The sequence below is a fragment of the Alligator sinensis genome, unplaced genomic scaffold (genome assembly GCF_000455745.1).
Source record: "Alligator sinensis unplaced genomic scaffold, ASM45574v1 scaffold80_1, whole genome shotgun sequence".
Classification (NCBI taxonomy): Eukaryota; Metazoa; Chordata; order Crocodylia; family Alligatoridae; genus Alligator; species Alligator sinensis.
Window position 1 is genome coordinate 1,036,651 of NW_005842206.1, and position 16,969 is coordinate 1,053,619.

General features: G+C 43.4%; 1 protein-coding gene across 8 annotated transcripts in view; it reads right to left on the reverse strand.

Annotated features, from left to right (window-relative positions):
• The window catches only part of TDRD3 (tudor domain containing 3), a 157,165-nt gene that overhangs the window by 57,281 nt on the left and 82,915 nt on the right, over positions 1–16,969 (reverse strand). The gene's annotated exons all lie outside the window — the stretch shown is intronic.

Genomic DNA, 16,969 nt, shown 5'->3' on the forward strand with positions numbered 1-16,969 from the left:
CCCGGCCCCCAGATGAGCCACATGCCCCGCCCTGGCTGTGCAGCACCTGCCCCAGCCCCACTTCCTCCCTCACCATGAAGGCCTTGATCTGCCCCTCACCAACCCCCTTCCCTCCCCTTCCACCACAAAAAACTTACCAGCTGCACACAGCTCTCCAAGCTGTGCTCCTTGCCACCTATGTGCTGCACTGCGGTTACATGCATGCACGGGGCAATTAATTAGCTACATTATCAGCCACATCAGGATGATTTATGATAGTCAATTTTTTTATGTCAGTGCCAATCTGATATCAGGCACCTGTAGACTCTCTTACTTTTGAGTTAGATTTTGTTTTTATGTAACACAATTCAATACTGGTCCAACAGCTTGGTTATATGCTTGGTAACTGCATCAAGCTATGGTCTTTAGTTAAGACACAGCTAGACACCACTAGACTAAGCTACTACACATGCCCATAACATGCACTGCTTTGAAATGCAATTATCTGTGTTATTCAATAATTGGACACGAGTGCACGAAGCACCCAAATGGTTTGTTTTCCAGGTCACAATCAAAGAACACTTATCTGGCCAATCTACACTTGAACCTCTGGACTGCATTTTTATTTTTATTTTTTTTTACAATTTCATTAGTTCCTTTGCCCTCAGCTATTCAGTAAATCTGTTTATACATGTCCACATGGTTTGCTTTGGCTCAACCAGCCATCACCATAGCAGTCCCTGTGATCTGATTTCAAGTATCACAGGATAAATTCCTCTGACGTTAATCACATTTAAGTGACTGCTGGCTGCTGTTATCTTGCATCTAGATAGTAGTTCTGGCAAAAAGTGTAAATTTGGTTGATTTTATAAATGTTTTTTGTTAACTTATCTATTATGAAATGCAACTGTGTCCACTACGAACTGTGTTAATATAGAATTGTGCCATATATGTGATGTAGTCTCTCATATAAGTATAAACAACTGACTTTTTCCACAATATAATATAAAGGGATTTTTAAAAATGTGAATAATATAAGAAACAAGAGAAGAATAAACAATAATCCTGATGAAACAAAAGAGCTAATAAACAGTCCCTGCAGAAGAGAGGAGGGAGCTCATGACAGTCAGATTTGCTATACATGATGCTAGCATATTAACAATACAAAAAAAATTACATGGGATTTCTATATTTATGCTTAGTTCTACTAAAAGCAAATTTATATATCCTACCTGAAATACAGATTTATGTCACTGCATCCCAACATATCATCAAGGTGCAGTCAGGGCGGCAGAGAACTGCACGAGTGCCGCTTAAGTCCATGAAAGGGGGGCAGTCCCAGACATCTCTATTGTACACTCCTATTCACCAGTCTATAATATCCCCAAGCATAGTTTGCTAGCTGCTATGAATCCCCACCAATATGCACTAGGATGCTTCCACTAAAGGAATCAAGATCTAGGATACAAAACTCCTTTTGAATTCTGCCAGTTGGTGCACATGCCTGCATTTTAGATACAATTCTACTACAAGTAAGAACTTTAATGAATCAGTGCACAGGTGGCTACAAGTTAGGTGTTCTGCTGCATAGCTTACAGGCGCTTTCTTTTTTTTTAAATGCATCTAGTTCTTAGTTATACTTGCTCTTAATGTAGTGCATTAACTTTGATTTTTGTAATAGCACATTACAAAACATGATGCACAGTGTTGGCACTAATATTTCAACAGTTTTTCTCTGCTTCCTCAATCAGAGCTCCCAACGCTTTGCTGCTCTTTATGAAAATCCCTATGCTTCCTACCACCTGCCAGCACAGGGAGCTGACCTGCTCATTACAGAAATGGCATAATCCTCTACTTTCAGCATCAGAGCGCAGTTGCTTCCAAACAATGTTGTGTTGCTCCAACAGCTGCCTCTGGTATTTTCATTGATCTTGTACACTCAGCAGGTTTTCATCTAGCCCAAAGGCTCCAACTGGCTACTATCCCTATTGAAGCATCTTTGTGGATTAGAAGTACAAAGCAAATATAGTAAAGTATTCTATAGCAAAAACACAGAGTTCTACATGGACACCGTTTATTTTAAATAATTTAAGCTTATTTAATAGTTACTGTGATTTAGTAAATCTAAAAAACTGAGAGACAGCCAAGTCTTTTTTAAAGTGATAACAATTAACCACAGAACAATTTACCTCACATGCAATTAAAAAGTTATTGTTGGTATACAACTATGTATTTCTAAAAATGCCACAATTATCAAGCAAGATATTTCATTACATACCTCCAAATGCAGCAAAAAACTTGATGTTTTTAAAAACCAAAGCAGAAGACATCCTTTATAACTATGTTAGATAGTGAAACTCAAAATACTCAGACTCAAAACTCAAAATAGGAGCCAGGATCTCTCTCTAATCCTAATAATGTTTGGTTGTATGGCTTTAGGAAAGACAACATTTTTCCTGGGAGCTCTTTTTCTCATCTCTTAAATGTGCTGAATTGTACCTCCCAGTAATTCTGTGATACAATTTTTAAAAAGAACACTTAGAAAACACAATGTTTATAAATATATATAACCTGGCAAGAATGATTCCCTGTGCCTCTACCTACCAGAGAAAAGTGACAAATCAATAAAAGAAAATAAATATAAAATAACTGTTATAGAGTTTGTATAGTATTAAACATACGAAAAGACTCATCTGGTCTTACTAAGGCAGAGTAGAAATTAAATTTACAAAGAAAAATGTTTTAAACTTTGATAGTTGAAAATGACAAAAGCATAAAACTTCTACAATGAATTAGAAACTGATGATCACAGACATAACATTAATTTTTCCCTTTCCCCTTTTTTGTCACTTCTTCCTGATGAAAAAAACAAAACATATGCTTTCCTAGACAGAATATTTAGACAGAGTCTACGAACCAACATTTCCTTTTATTTCCATATTTGTGCAGTATGTTTTATTGTACCACCTGTATAGCTGGGAGAAATATTTGACAGGATTCTAGACCCAAAGCACCCTTCTTCACAGGTCTGGGAAAGATTTAGACAAACTTTTTTTTCCCCAAGATGTGAAGAGGGGTGCTTTTTGTCCAAAAACTTGTCAAACATTTCTCCCACCTATAAAGCTGGTACAGTAAAAAGATCCCTTACCACTCATACATCTCCTGGGACCATCTGGATATAACAACAATTCAACCTTACTACGGTAAAAGCGTATCAGATGTTCTACTCTTTGAACATAATATACAGAAAATCTTGGTTACCCACTATGCTAATTTTAAAATGCCTTCCATAACAAAAATGATTTCTCAGAAAGTTAAAAAGGTCGGGTACTGTATTTCCCAAATAAGAGCTTTCAAACTGCTCAATCTCCCTCACTTGTCTTCAAAATAGTGGCAGCTGATTTCTTTACTGATCTCTTTCCCGATTTTATAAATGTTAACCCAAGAATGAAGAAGAAAGTTGGCTGCGCACTTGAAACTAAATACAAAAAGGATTATTTCTATTTTTTACTGTACATCTCCCACTGGTACCAAACAAGTATTCCCATTCTCCTCGGATTACTGACAAATGATTAATCTTCATTTTAGCTAATTCTCCCTTCTACAACTCCAGCTGAGAGTCATAAACATCAAGAGGCCCAAAACACATCCTGGATACAGAGCAGAAGTAGTAAAAATGCCACACAACACAGAAGACCCGTTAAATGTTTGTTTCCCTTCTTGCTGGATAAATTGCTTCAGGTTTGATATATAGACCGAAATATAAAATAATATTCAACTATTTAAAATTACTTATGTTACAGGCAAACAAGGGATTGTGGTAATAAAGCTCAATTAAATAAGTAACTGCAGTAATATAGTATTTACTAGCAAAATACAATTATAAGCAATCACATTTTACAGGAAAATACACTTCTGTTAATAATGAGACCCAAGCACCTCATAAAAATATTTGGTGAACTCTAGAATGGCTCATAGTGCACCTGACAACATAGTCAGTAGCCAGACACCTGGTAGTGCCAGCTGCTTTACTAACTCTTGGATCCAAGTGTTTTTGCAAGAATATACTATGATAATTAATTTAAAAAAGCCTCTTCCATCTCTGCATAATATTTCTGAAACGAAGAGGAGATTTTCCGCAAACACACAAGACAGCTTTGTAGTAGGGCTGTGTGAAACACGATCATTTCATTTCAATGTCTGTTTCGCCGTTTCAAAGGGACAGTCTTTCGTTTCAAAGCACCGTCCCGTTTCATTTCAGCTGGAGTATTGTGTCCAGTTCTGTGCGCCCCATTTCAGGAGGGATGTGGACAACATGGAGAGGGTCCAGAGGAGGGCCACCCGCATGATCCGGGGACAACAGGGCAGACCCTACAGTGAGAGACTGCGGGACCTGACCCTATTCAGCCTCCACAAGAGAAGGCGGAGGGGGGACCTGGTGACCGTCTATAAACTCACTAGGGGGAACCAGAAGGGTTTGGGGGAGATGCTGTTTCCCCTAGCCCCCGCTGGCATAACAAGGAGTAATGGGCACAAGTTGATGGAGAGGAGGTACAGATTGGACATCCGAAAAAACTACTTCACAGTTAGGGCGGCTAGGAGCTGGAACCAACTTCCAAGGGAGGTGGTGCTGGCCCCTCCCCTGGGGATCTTTAAGAAGAGGCTGGATACCTACCTGGCTAGACTCATTTGAGTCCCGTTTTTTGTTTAGGGTTCTTTTGTTGTTCTCCCGCCCTGGCGGGGGGGCGGGCCAGAAGATCTATTAGGTCCCTTCCGACCCTAAAACTATGAAACTATTTCGTCAAAACTGTTTCGCTGTTTCGACGCATTTTGACGTTTCACCCATAGGCTATAATGGGAAATCATGAAAATGCACAAAACTTTGTCATTTCTTGCCTGATGCGGATGAAAGTTACAGGAATGGTAGCCCCTTCAGAGGGCATGAAGCCTGCCAAGTTTCAAGGAGATAAGTGCAGAGGTATCTTGGAAACTGCACCTCAAACTGCCAAAAGCAAAACTTGACACCTGCCGGCAGTGACAGCTTCCTGTCATCTGGTGCGCAGAAAAGCACCAGAGTGCCGGATTCCTCCTAGGGGTGCAGGTCACTGGATCTGTGCCGGATGACAGGTGGCTGCCACTGCCGCCTGGGACCGGTGCTGTACGCAGCCCACACCCAGCACCAGGCTCCATGGAGCTCAGCCCGGTGGCGGAAGGCAGAGCACATCCCTGGCTCTGCCCGCCTCCCACTGTCAGGCTGCACTCCATGGGGCTGGCAGAAACAATCAGAGCACAGTCCTGGCTCTGCCTACTGCCAGGCTATGTTCTGAGCGGCTGCAGAGCCCCATGGAGCTCAGCCCAGTGGCAGGAGGTGGATCACATCCCTGGCTCTGCTAGCCTCCCACTGCAGGGCTGCGCTCAAAGTGGCCATGGAGCGCTCAAAGTGGCCATGGAAACCCACGGAGCTCAGCCCAGCAGCGGGAGGTGTGCAGAGCCAGGGCCATGCTCCGTCTCCCACCACTGGGCTGAGCTCCATAGACCTGCAGAGCTACTCGGTCCACAGCCCTGGCTCTCCCCTGCCTCCTGATATCGAGCTGCTTCGAAACACTAAACATTTTGAAACTTTCTAAACATTTTGAGTGCCTTTATTTCGTTTCGAAGCTGTTTATCTCAATTTTACTGTTTCAAGCTCAAAACATGTCAAAACAGCTTCAAAACAAAACAATTGGCAAAATTTTGCACAGCCCTACTTTTTAGGCTTCTTTCTGCTTTAGTTCTGGGATATAATGGTAGGAACCAAGAGACATGTCTGTCTCTACTTGAACTTGTTAAGTTTATTTGCTGTAGTTTGTACAAAAACAATGCAACTTGTTATGAAAGTAATACAGCACAATGCAGAAGTACAGATTGCAAAGGAACAGTTCCATAAAGCATTTGAATTATCAGAAAAAAAATAACTGATAAAGAAAAAAATATATGATCTACACTTAAGGGAAAAGTAACTGGTTCTATTTTTCTCTCCTGCCCAACAGGAATGTTGAGAAAGCCATATATCTTATGCTGGCTTCAATTTTTTTGTTTTTAGCTAAATATTACAATCTCTGAACACAAGCACATAGTATACATTTCTTCACAATATATTAAATGTGGCAAAAAAGCAGGCAATAGAAATTATTTTTACTATCGTTTTATGTTATAGGTAAGGCACAAGGAGAAATGGCAACATGTTCAGAGATCCTTTACCCCAACAATCCAGGTAGTTATTAGGCATTTTATTTTTACTGTAAATGTAGGTTCCTACCAACATTTCAGCTATCCATACTTCATCAGGGCAACAATTAAGCAGCCCAACAACGTACGCAGTTATTTCATTTTCTACTCCCCTTCTTTCATTCCACATACCAGGGTCACTAACTTCAGAATTCTGTGTGAACATCATGGGAATAAAAGATACCATTGCCTACAGCCTTTAAACATGTATCCTAATTTGAATTATAACTCTACCAACCATCCTATCTACACAGATGGTCAAAAGACTGAAACAAAGGACTTATCTTGTTTACCTCTAAAGATTCCCCTCTTCTAATTTTTGTAGTTTCTGCTTTGTTATCTATATGTTTCTGATCCCCATGATGAAAAAATAAGGTTTGAAAATACTACTGTCCCATATTCCCTCACTCTTCTCCCAAGGCTTTTAACTGCACTACCACTACCAATGGAAAAGCAGGTAGAGAAAAAGGGCAAACAGTAGGATACATTTAACAAGGGTGTGGATCACGTTTCTACCAAACATTAAACCCTGTCCGGAGCTCAAAGCACAATTTTAATATATCCACTTTATTTTACGCAAAAGAAGAGTCAATGATTAGCCTAATTCCTAACCTAATAGATGGTTACACAAATATTGTTTTAGTTCTCTTATATAAAAAGAACCAAGAGGCATTCAGTGACCACTCTGTACCAGATGTGTTAAAACGGATAAAACTTCACAAGCTTTCAAAAAATAAAATAAAATAAAATAAAAGCAGTTACTTCATAGAACTCTAATCAAAGTACCTGCCGGTTAGTTTACTTGAATGGTTTATGTGCAAGTGACAAAATATTTAAGACTTTGTTTTTAAAGAGAAAAATAGATACTTTGAAAAGTATCTCTGATCAGCATGCAACAAACCAGGTATACCATACATGGCTTGCACAGATATATTGGAAAGCAGCTTATTAATTTTAGAGAAACCTCCAAGGCCAACAGATAGACAGCAAATTGATAGGACCATTACTGAACACCAAAACAAAGATAAGATCTACCTGGCCACAGGTGTCTATATCTGGTATGAAGCCTGCATAATTGATGAGAAGCATGATGTGGATGATCTTCATCTAAGTATATTTTAGTGATTGGTGAGAACTAAGATGTGTATTCTGCAATATAAAGTTTGGTGATTCATGTATATAAAGGGGCCTAGAAACACTGAAGACTTCGTACTAGGCTTTGGGGTTACGTACATGGTTATACCATACCTGCAAATGACCTGGCTAGCACTGTGTGTACCAGTTAGCCATGAATACTAGTGTCTAGGCTGTGTGTGGACAATAAGCCTGGCTGAGCTTTTCTTGCTAAGAACTGAAGTCTGTACTCTTACTTTGAATAACAAGCTCATTAGGCTTCACAAATAGTATCCCAACTGCGTGTACATAGATCATCCAAACCAAGGGAGCCCGATGTGACTGGTAATGCTTAACCCCTAACAATGACAGTTCTACATATACTACTTCCTTTTTATCCCTACTTGCATTTTCTACAAGTTCTTCATACCCTGTGTGCAAGAATAATGATCTTAACCATTAAGCTAAAAACTTAACAAAATTGTCCTCCAAGTCTAAAACCTTCTACCTTCGGCAAAGCAATGCATATTTCACCCCCCCACCCGCACAGTCCTTTTGAAAATTCAGCACTTTATATATGCAATAATTTTCCAACATACTTGCAATTTCCTGGTCTAATATAGTGTACTGTTCTATTATATTGAAGAATCTATAAAAAGGCCCTGTTACATGTCTAATTTTACCTATGACACATTTCTTATTCTACAGTTGTTCTGTCTTTAATCACATCATCTGCAAATTCCCCTATCTATATATTAGTGGTGGTGTTTCATTTTAATCACGGAAAAAATTGGATTCTGGGTTACTTGTTTAAATCCAAAACTTGGGCATTCTTTTTTTTAATCAGAGAAAACCAGGATCCCTGCTCATGACCAAAAGCAGGAGCAGTTTGTAAATCATAGGCACCACATTAAATTAATTAATTTTCCATCACATTTATCGTCTCTTTGTCCTTTCCTATATCAGAAATGTGAACAGATTTAAAAACACACACACATCTTTAAAATAGACACTTTTAGCCTGATACAGCCTTTCCTTTTTATTGATTTAGCGTAACCTGGTAACTTACAAAGGTAAATTGACTCTGTGCAACATTAACCCAATTTAAGAGTATGAACTATTTTAACTAGACCTTTTCACTGAACCCAATTCATTTTCCTAGTACAGTCCCTTTATTTCAGTTCCCTGTCTTTATTGACATTCAAAACTCCTCCCAAGTTGGTATTACGCACCAATTTCCATTAATTCCTTCCAGATCAGAATAATTAACAATCACTTAAAAAAATGCAAATTCAGCTGTGCACATAAAAATAATTGTGTATTTGATGGGAAATTATTTTCCTTCCCTTTAATACATCATGTGTCCTTTTCTATTTTAAGATCTTTAGTAGATATTTCTACTTCTAGGCATTTTTACAGTACATAGCACAATGAAGAACAATCCTGACTGGCCTTCTACGTACCATATTTACCCGACTACAAGACGACTATGAATTTAAGACAACCCCCACACCCCAATAATCAGATTCTATACATGGAAGAATTATAAATTTATTATAATTTTTCATGTATGGAATCTAATTTATGGAGGATCATATTAAATTTGTCCTGCAAGTGAGGGACAGGGAATGGGTAAAGAAGTAGGGAAACATGGTCGGTGGGAGGGGATAGTAATGGGACAGGCAGTGGGGGGCACAGGCAGTAAGGGGGCACATAATAGGGAAAGTAGTGGAGTGGCAAAGGAGGCAGGGAGTGAAGGGAGCAGTGGGGGACAAACAATAGGTGAACACATGGTAGGGGGCAGGCAGTGAGAGGCAGGAAGTTTACCCCCTGCTCCCCGTCCACATTGCCCAAGTTGCCCCAATCCCCCTTCCTCCATCTCCCCATCTTTCCCCCTCCATGCTACTTCTGCCCCCACAGGCTTGGGTCCCTGACCTGCCTTCATCCAGTCTCTCCCTGCCCCAAAGTCTCTCCTCCATGCCTGCCCCTCAACCCCTACCCCTTAGCTTTGCTCCACACCAGCAGATTCCATCCCTGCTGCAGCCTGGGGGATGGAACATAGCTCCAGCCTGACCCTGTAGGAGCAGCAGCGCTACTGCTATAAAGTGGGGTTGGAGCACATGCTCCATGCTGCAGAGTGCAGTGAGGATGGAGTCTGCCAGCGTGGAGCAAAGAGAAGGAGGAGTGCTGCAGAGGGGGCCAGATAGCATGGTGGAGAGACTGGAGACTGCTGGGGTGGAATGGCTGGGCATGAAGAGGTAGAAGGGGGCGGGTGGCAGCTGTGACTGTCTCCAACTCTAAACCTGTCCCCCGCTGCCACATGCTTAATTCTAAAGTGATGGACTTTGTTCCATATGTCAAATGGGGGAAAAAACTTCATCTTCTAATTGAGTAAATACAGTAGGCTCGTCGGGGGAAGGGGAAGTTGAGGACGGGGGTAGCCACAGAACACCAAACAAAGAGGCACCCACAAGAACAGCCCAGCCAAGACAGGAAACGAGCACAAGAAATACCCAGGTAAGAGACAGGAACCCAGATAGTCCTGGGATTAGGGGGGCGGTGCATGCACCTTCAGGAGGCCTTAAATGCCTCCACTAATGCTCACAGTATGGCGAACTTGCCCTCCTGCTAGCTAACACAAACCCAGACATAGTGGGGCTCAGTGAAACTTGGTGGGATCCAACGCATGACTGGACGGTAAACATCAAGGGCTATAGGCTGTACAGGAAGGATAGAACAGGGAGGAAAGGTGGGGGTGTGGCGCTGTACGTCAAAGAGCAATACACATCCTCAACAAACAGCACTGGGTCAGAGGAGGGACAGACTGAAGTGCTCTGGGTCCGTATACAAGGGGATCGGGGGGAAAGGGACTTAATGGTAGGGGTTGACTACAGGCCACCCGACCAGGGGGAAGAGCTGGACCGGGAATTCTCAGGTCAGCTTGTGGAGGCAGTAAAGTCAAGGGATGTGGTCATCATGGGTGACCTAAACTACCCAGACATCTGCTGGGAAGAGCAGTCAGCCAGGTCTGACCGCTCACATAGGTTCCTAGCCGAGTTACAGGACCACCATTTAACCAAGGAGGTGCACAGTCCCACCAGGGGAAATGCCTTGTTGGACCTGGTCCTGGCCACAGGCGATGATCTGGTGAGTGGCTTGCGGGTTATCGACCACCTGGAGCGATAGCGATCATCGCCTACTGGAATTCACCATCCAGCGCAGGGTGTCAAAGGCCTGCAACAAGGTAACAGCCCTAGACTTCAGGAGGGCAGATTTCAATGAGGTAAAGAGACTAGTCGGGGAGGCACTGAGGTCCCGGAGGGGACAAGAGGAGAGGGGAATTGGGAAGACTGGTCCTTCTTTAAGGAGACGATCCTGCAAGCCCAAAGGGTGACAATCCCCATGCGGATCAAAGGGGGCAGGAGTGCTCTAAAGCCCCCATGGCTCACCAGAAGCATCCACGAACATCTCAAAGCTAAAAAGCAGTCATACACCCAATGGAAGGGAGGGGCCATCACCAAGGAGGATTATACCTCCATTGCTCGAGACTGTAGGGGGGCTGTTAGGAAGGCTAAGGCAGAGATGGAACTGGGTCTAGCGCCCCAGATCAAGGATAACAAGAAATCCTTTTTTAAATGCATAGGGGGTAAAAAGAAGGTACCGGGTAACAAAGGGCCTCTGCAGGATATGCTAGGAAATCTGGTGGTCACACCAGACGACAAATCTAACCTCTTTAACTATTTCTTTGCGTTTACCTTTTTGAGCAGGGACCGGGGCATCCCCCCCACTGGGATCCCTGACGGACCCAGGGGAGGCACTGCCAGGCCCAGGGTCATTGAGGACCTAGTCAGAGAACTTCTGGTGGGTCTAGACATGTTAAATCAGCAGGCCCTGACGATCTCCACCCCAGAGTACTGAGGGAATTAGCAGAGGTCATTGCGGGATCCCTGGCATGGCTTTAAGAGCACTCATGGTGCTCTGGCAAGGTGCCAGAGGACTGGAAAAGGGCCAATGTGGTCCCCATTTTCAAGAAAGGGAGAAAGGAGGACACAGGAAACTACAGGCCCGTTACTCTTACCTCGGTCTTGGGGAAGCTCTTTGAGAAAATTATCCAGGAGCACAGAGGCAGAAAAAGATCTTGGTGTCATTACTGATTCTAAGGCCCTATCTGAACATGGGCCACCAATGTGGGGACGTGGTCAGAAAGGCTAACCGCACCTTGTCATGCATCCATAGATGCATCACGAGCAGGTCCAAGAAGATGATCCTCCCCCTCTATGAGACACTGGTCAGGCCGCAGTTGGAGTACTACATACAGTTCTGGACGCTGCACTTCAGGAGGGATGTGGGCAGCATCGAGGGGGTCCAGAGAAGGGCCACTCACACGATCAGGGAGCAGCAAGGCAGGCCCTATGAGCGGCGGCTACAGGACCTGAACCTGTTCAGCCTCCACAAGAGAAGGCTGAGAGGGGATCTGGTGGCCATCTACAAACTGGCCAAGGGGGACCAGCAGGCTATGGGGGAGTCCCTGTTCCCCCGAGCACTACCGGGAGTAACAAGGAACAACGGCCATAAGTTTACTGAGAGTAGGTTTAGACTACACATTATAAAGCACTACTTCACAATCAGGACAGCTAGGATCTGGAACCAAATTCCAAGGGAAGTGGTGCTCGCTCCTATCCTGGGGGTCTCCAAAAAGAGGCTAGACAATCCTAGCCGGGGGCATTTGACCCCAACTCCTAGCCGGGGTCATTTGACCCCAGCCCTCTTTCCTGCCATGGCAGGGGGTGTTGATGATCTGCTCAGGTCCCTTCCGACCCTACCTACTATGAAACTATGAAGTACTACAGAAGTTTTATACAAAACATTTTTCTAGGGACAGAAATTATTCTTGTAGGTTCTTAACTGCCGATAATCCTCCTTTCCTTGTTTAAGCCAAGTATGACAGTTACACTTGGTTTAAAAAGATGATTACAGGATATTTGCCTTCTAAGTACAGTACCTTCATTGTCTAAGACTATTAAAGCCCTTGACAAATTGGGAAAAACATTTCTAAAGCAAATCTCCTTATTACCCTAGGATGCATGTTATTCAGCAAAATACAGGTTTAGCAAAAATTTACTTTCCTTGATTTTACCTTAGCTGCAAATCTTATTGAACATCTCCTTACATTATTGTTTTGAAATGGGGAGAACCTGTACCTCCCAATGATCACAGAATCATAGAAAATTAGGGTTTGAAGGGACCTCAGCAGGTCATCTAGTCCAACCCCCTGCTCAAATAGAGGTGCTGAATAGAGGGGAAGAATCACTTCCCTTGACCCGCTAGCAACACACCTATCAATGCAACCCAGTATGCCATTAGCCTTCTTAGCAACAAGGGCATACAGTTGGCTCACATTCAGCTTATTGTCCACTGTAACCCCCAGGTCCTTTTCTGCAGAGCTGCTGCCCAGCCAGTCAGCCCCCAGCCTGTACTGGTGCATGGGACTGTTCCATCCTAAATAAAGGATTTTGCACTTGTCCTTGTTGAACCTCATGAGATTCCTTTTGGCCCAATCCTCCAATTTGTCTAGGTCACTCTGGATCCTAGCCCTACCCTCCAGCATATCTACTACTCCCCCCCAGCTTAGTGTCATCTGCAAACTTGTTGAGGGTATAATTCCATCCCACCTTCCAGGTCATTGGTGAAGGTACTAAACAAAACCAGCCGAAGGACTGAGCCCTGGGGCACTCCACTTATACCAGCTGCCAACTAGACATTGAGTCATTGACTACTACCCTCTGTGCCCAATGCTCCTGCCAGTTTTCTATCTACGTTACGGTTCGTCCATCCATCCCATACTTAGCTTTCCTGCAAGCACGCTGTAGGAGACCATATCAAAAGCTCTGCTAAAAATCAAGGTATACCACATCCATTGGTCTCCCTATGTCCACAGAGCCAGTCATCTCATCATAGAAGGCAATCAGGTTGGTCAGGCATGACTTGCCCTTGCTGAATCCATGCTGACTGCTCTTAATCAACTTCTTCTCTGCCCAAGTGCTTAGAAATAGATTCCTGAAGGATCTGCTCCATGATTGTTCCAAGGACTGAGGAGAGGCTGGCTGGTCTAGAGTTCCCTGGATCCTCCTATTTCCCCTTTCTTAAATATGGGAACTATGTTTGCCCTTTTCCAATCATACAGGACTTCATCTTTGAAAATTCATGGAGATCAGGAGATGGCCAAAAGCTTTGAAATCTCACCAGTCAACTCCCTCAGCACCTTTGGGTGCATCCCATCTGGCCCCATGGACTTGTATATGTCCAGCTTTTCTAAATTCCCTAACCTGTTCTTTCACTGATGTTGGATGCTCACCTTCCCCCCTCAAACTGTGCTGCCCAGTGCAGTAGTCTGGGAGCTGACCTTGCTTGTGAAGACTGAGGTGAAAAAGGCATTGAGCACTTCAACCTTTTCTGAAACCTGTCACAAGATCACCTCCCCTGTTCAGGAAGAGACCCATACTTTCCCTGATCCTCCTCTTGCTACCAATATACTTGTAAAAACCTTTCTTGCTACCCTTCACATTCCTTGCTAGCTGCAACTCCAGGTGCTCTTTGGCCTTCCTGACTTCATCCTTGCATACCTGAGCAGTGCACTTATATTCCTCCCTAGTTGTTTGTCCAAGTGTCCACTTCTTACAGGCTTCCTTTTTGTGATTTCATTTACTGAAGAGTTCCCTGCCAAGCTAACCTGGTCTTCTGCCATACTTGTTAATCCTCCTGTACATCAAGATGGTTAGTTCCTGCACTCTCAGTGAAGTTTTGTTAAAGTACAGCCAGCTCTCCTGGACCCTTCTCCAACCTCAGTCTGGCTTCCCAGGAGATCCTGTCAATGAGTTCCCTGAGCAAGTCAAAGTCTGCTTTTTGTAAGTCCAGGGTTCTTACATGTTGCCCTTCATCTGTCCTTTCCTCAGGATCCCAATCTCAATCTTCTTGGGGTCACTGCTTCCTAAATTGTCATCCACTACTACGTTCCCCACCAATTCATCTCTGTTTGTGAGCAGCAGGTCAAGAAGAGCACTGCTCCTAGGTGGCTGCTGAAGCACTTGCTCCAGGAAGTTGTCTCCAACACTCTCCAAAAACTTCCTGGATTGCCTGAGCACTGCTGTATTGCCCTCCCACCAGATGTCAGGGTGATTGAAGTCTCCCATGAGAAACAGGGCTTGTGATCTAGACACTTCTGTTAGCTGTTTGAAGAAAGCCTCATCCACCACTTTCTCTTGGTCTGGTGGCCTATAGCAGACACCCACTACAACATCGCCCTTGCTGCTCTCCCCTCTAACTTAACCCAGGGACTTTCAACAGGCCTATTTCCCATTTCATACTGGAGCGCTGAGCAATCATATAGCTCTCTTTTATAAAGTGCAAGTCCTCCTCCTCGTCTCTCCTGCCTGTTCTTCCTGAACAGTTTGTACCCATCCATGACAGTATGCCAGTCACCCAAGCTGTCCCCACAAGTCTGTTATTCCAATCACGTCACAATTCTGTGACTGTGCAAGGACTTCCAGTTCTTCCTGCTTGTTTCCTAGACTCTGTGCATTTGTGTACCGACACCTGAAGTAACTAGCCAATTGCCATGATTTCTCAGGAAGTATGAGAGCATCTCCCCGTTGCCCTCTCTTGCTTGCTCTTCCTCCAGGTCTCCCGCTTCCCCACTTACCTCAGGGCTTTGGTATTCACCCCCCGGTGAACTTAGTTTAAAGCCCTCCAGTTTGAAATAGTTAACTTAAAACTTATAAACCTTAAGTACATATTCTCCCCTTCAACAAATATGACTTTGCCTTCATCAACATTGAACTTCCATTGCCCCAGAGCTCTGCATTCACTTTGGCTGACTAGACCCCTGCCTGAAGTTCACTATGGTTGTATTTGGACTTGTGTAACTGACATAACATACAGTTAACTGCAAATTTTAATAATAAAATAAAACAAGGTTCCACATAGGTTAAGTTTTGAGACAACCCGTTGTCTACTTTTTACTACAAAAAAATGACTGTTAAATCCTACTGCTAGTCTTCATCTCCTACCCAATTTTTGATCCATAGCAGTAATGTGCCTCTCACCTTATGATTAGTTACAGGGGGTTTTTTATATCTATAGTGAGGGACACTATCACTAGCCTTTTTAAAGTCAAAATACATTTTTGTAAATGAGTCCCATCTTATCTGCTACTCTACAAATTCTAACAGAATTCTTTGATTAGTGAAACATGTTTTCCCCTTGTGGAAACTATATTTGTTAGAGTCTGTCATATCATCACCTTCAAAGTATTTTATTATTTTTCTTGAATTAATATTTCAACTAATTTGCCAGATACAGGCATTGTTGGCCTGTTGTTCTCTTCAAGATCACTATATTTTTCAATATGATACAAAAGCTTTTTTCATAAGAATTTTTTTTTCCAAGCAATTCAGCCAGTTATTACTCCCAACCACTAGTGAAACACACAAAGGTTCTGCTGCATGTTAGAGACTGCGTATGATTTATATATAACCCAATATTAATTCATAAATTTAAGGAGATCAAAGTTTCAGAAGCCTCTACTGCAGGGATATCAAACCTACCACTCAAAGGCCAGATTTGGCCTGTGGGTCCCAGACCAACCCCACATACTACATATAGTGTGTAGAGTTGGTCTGGTGTGTGGGCTGGAACCAGTCCTACAGGTGCTGCACTTGGTGGCTCCTGGACTGGTCCAGATCAGGCCATACTGCAGCTAATGCACAGGGCATCGCACACAACACACATCCTGCTGGCCCCCTGTACAGCCAGTCCAGTACCACATGCTCACATGCCACCTGCAGTACACTCCAGGTCTTGCACAGCAGGCAGTACATGGGGCCAGCATCGGGCACATGCTACATGCTATGCCCCACTAGACTGGCCCTGCCCACCGGCTCTGGCACAGCCTGATCCAGACCAGCCCCAAAGTCAGCATTCCTGGGCTGGTCCATGGGCCACATGCAGCACACCCAGTGTGCTGGTTCCAGCCCACACATCACCTGCAGCACAAGCCCATAAACAGGGCCTGTGCATGCTGCACATGGTACAGGGAGTGCACTGCACACAGTGCTCTATGTGCTGGCCCTGGGCACTGACTCATCCAGCCTACAGACTGGCCCACCAATGTTCACCCAGCCAAAAGGGCCAGGTGAGTTGGACAGCAATGCTCTAATGTACACCCTCTAGACCTGTAAATTACTCTATTTTAAAATATCAATATATTCCTTACCTCCACAATGATTGCTGAATTTCACTGTTATTGTTAATAGTTGTGCAGTGATTAAGAATAAACAGTGGGTAATGAAAACAGTATCCTAGACAGTGCCCCCAAAAGTTTACAATTAACAGAATCATAAAGTAAAGGTAAGAGAGATGAGATACAAGCAAAGTGAAGAATGCGATGACAGCAAACATTAGTTTGATGTTCTTCTGCATGAGGGAGGGGTTTAATTTTATGGAGATGAGCTAAATTGAAAAAAACAGAAGAGGAAAGGCAGAAGTAAGAAGATTAGGTGTGGAGTGGAAGTGGAGGGGGCAGGGAACAGAAAAAGTGGGAGGAGAAAGAGAC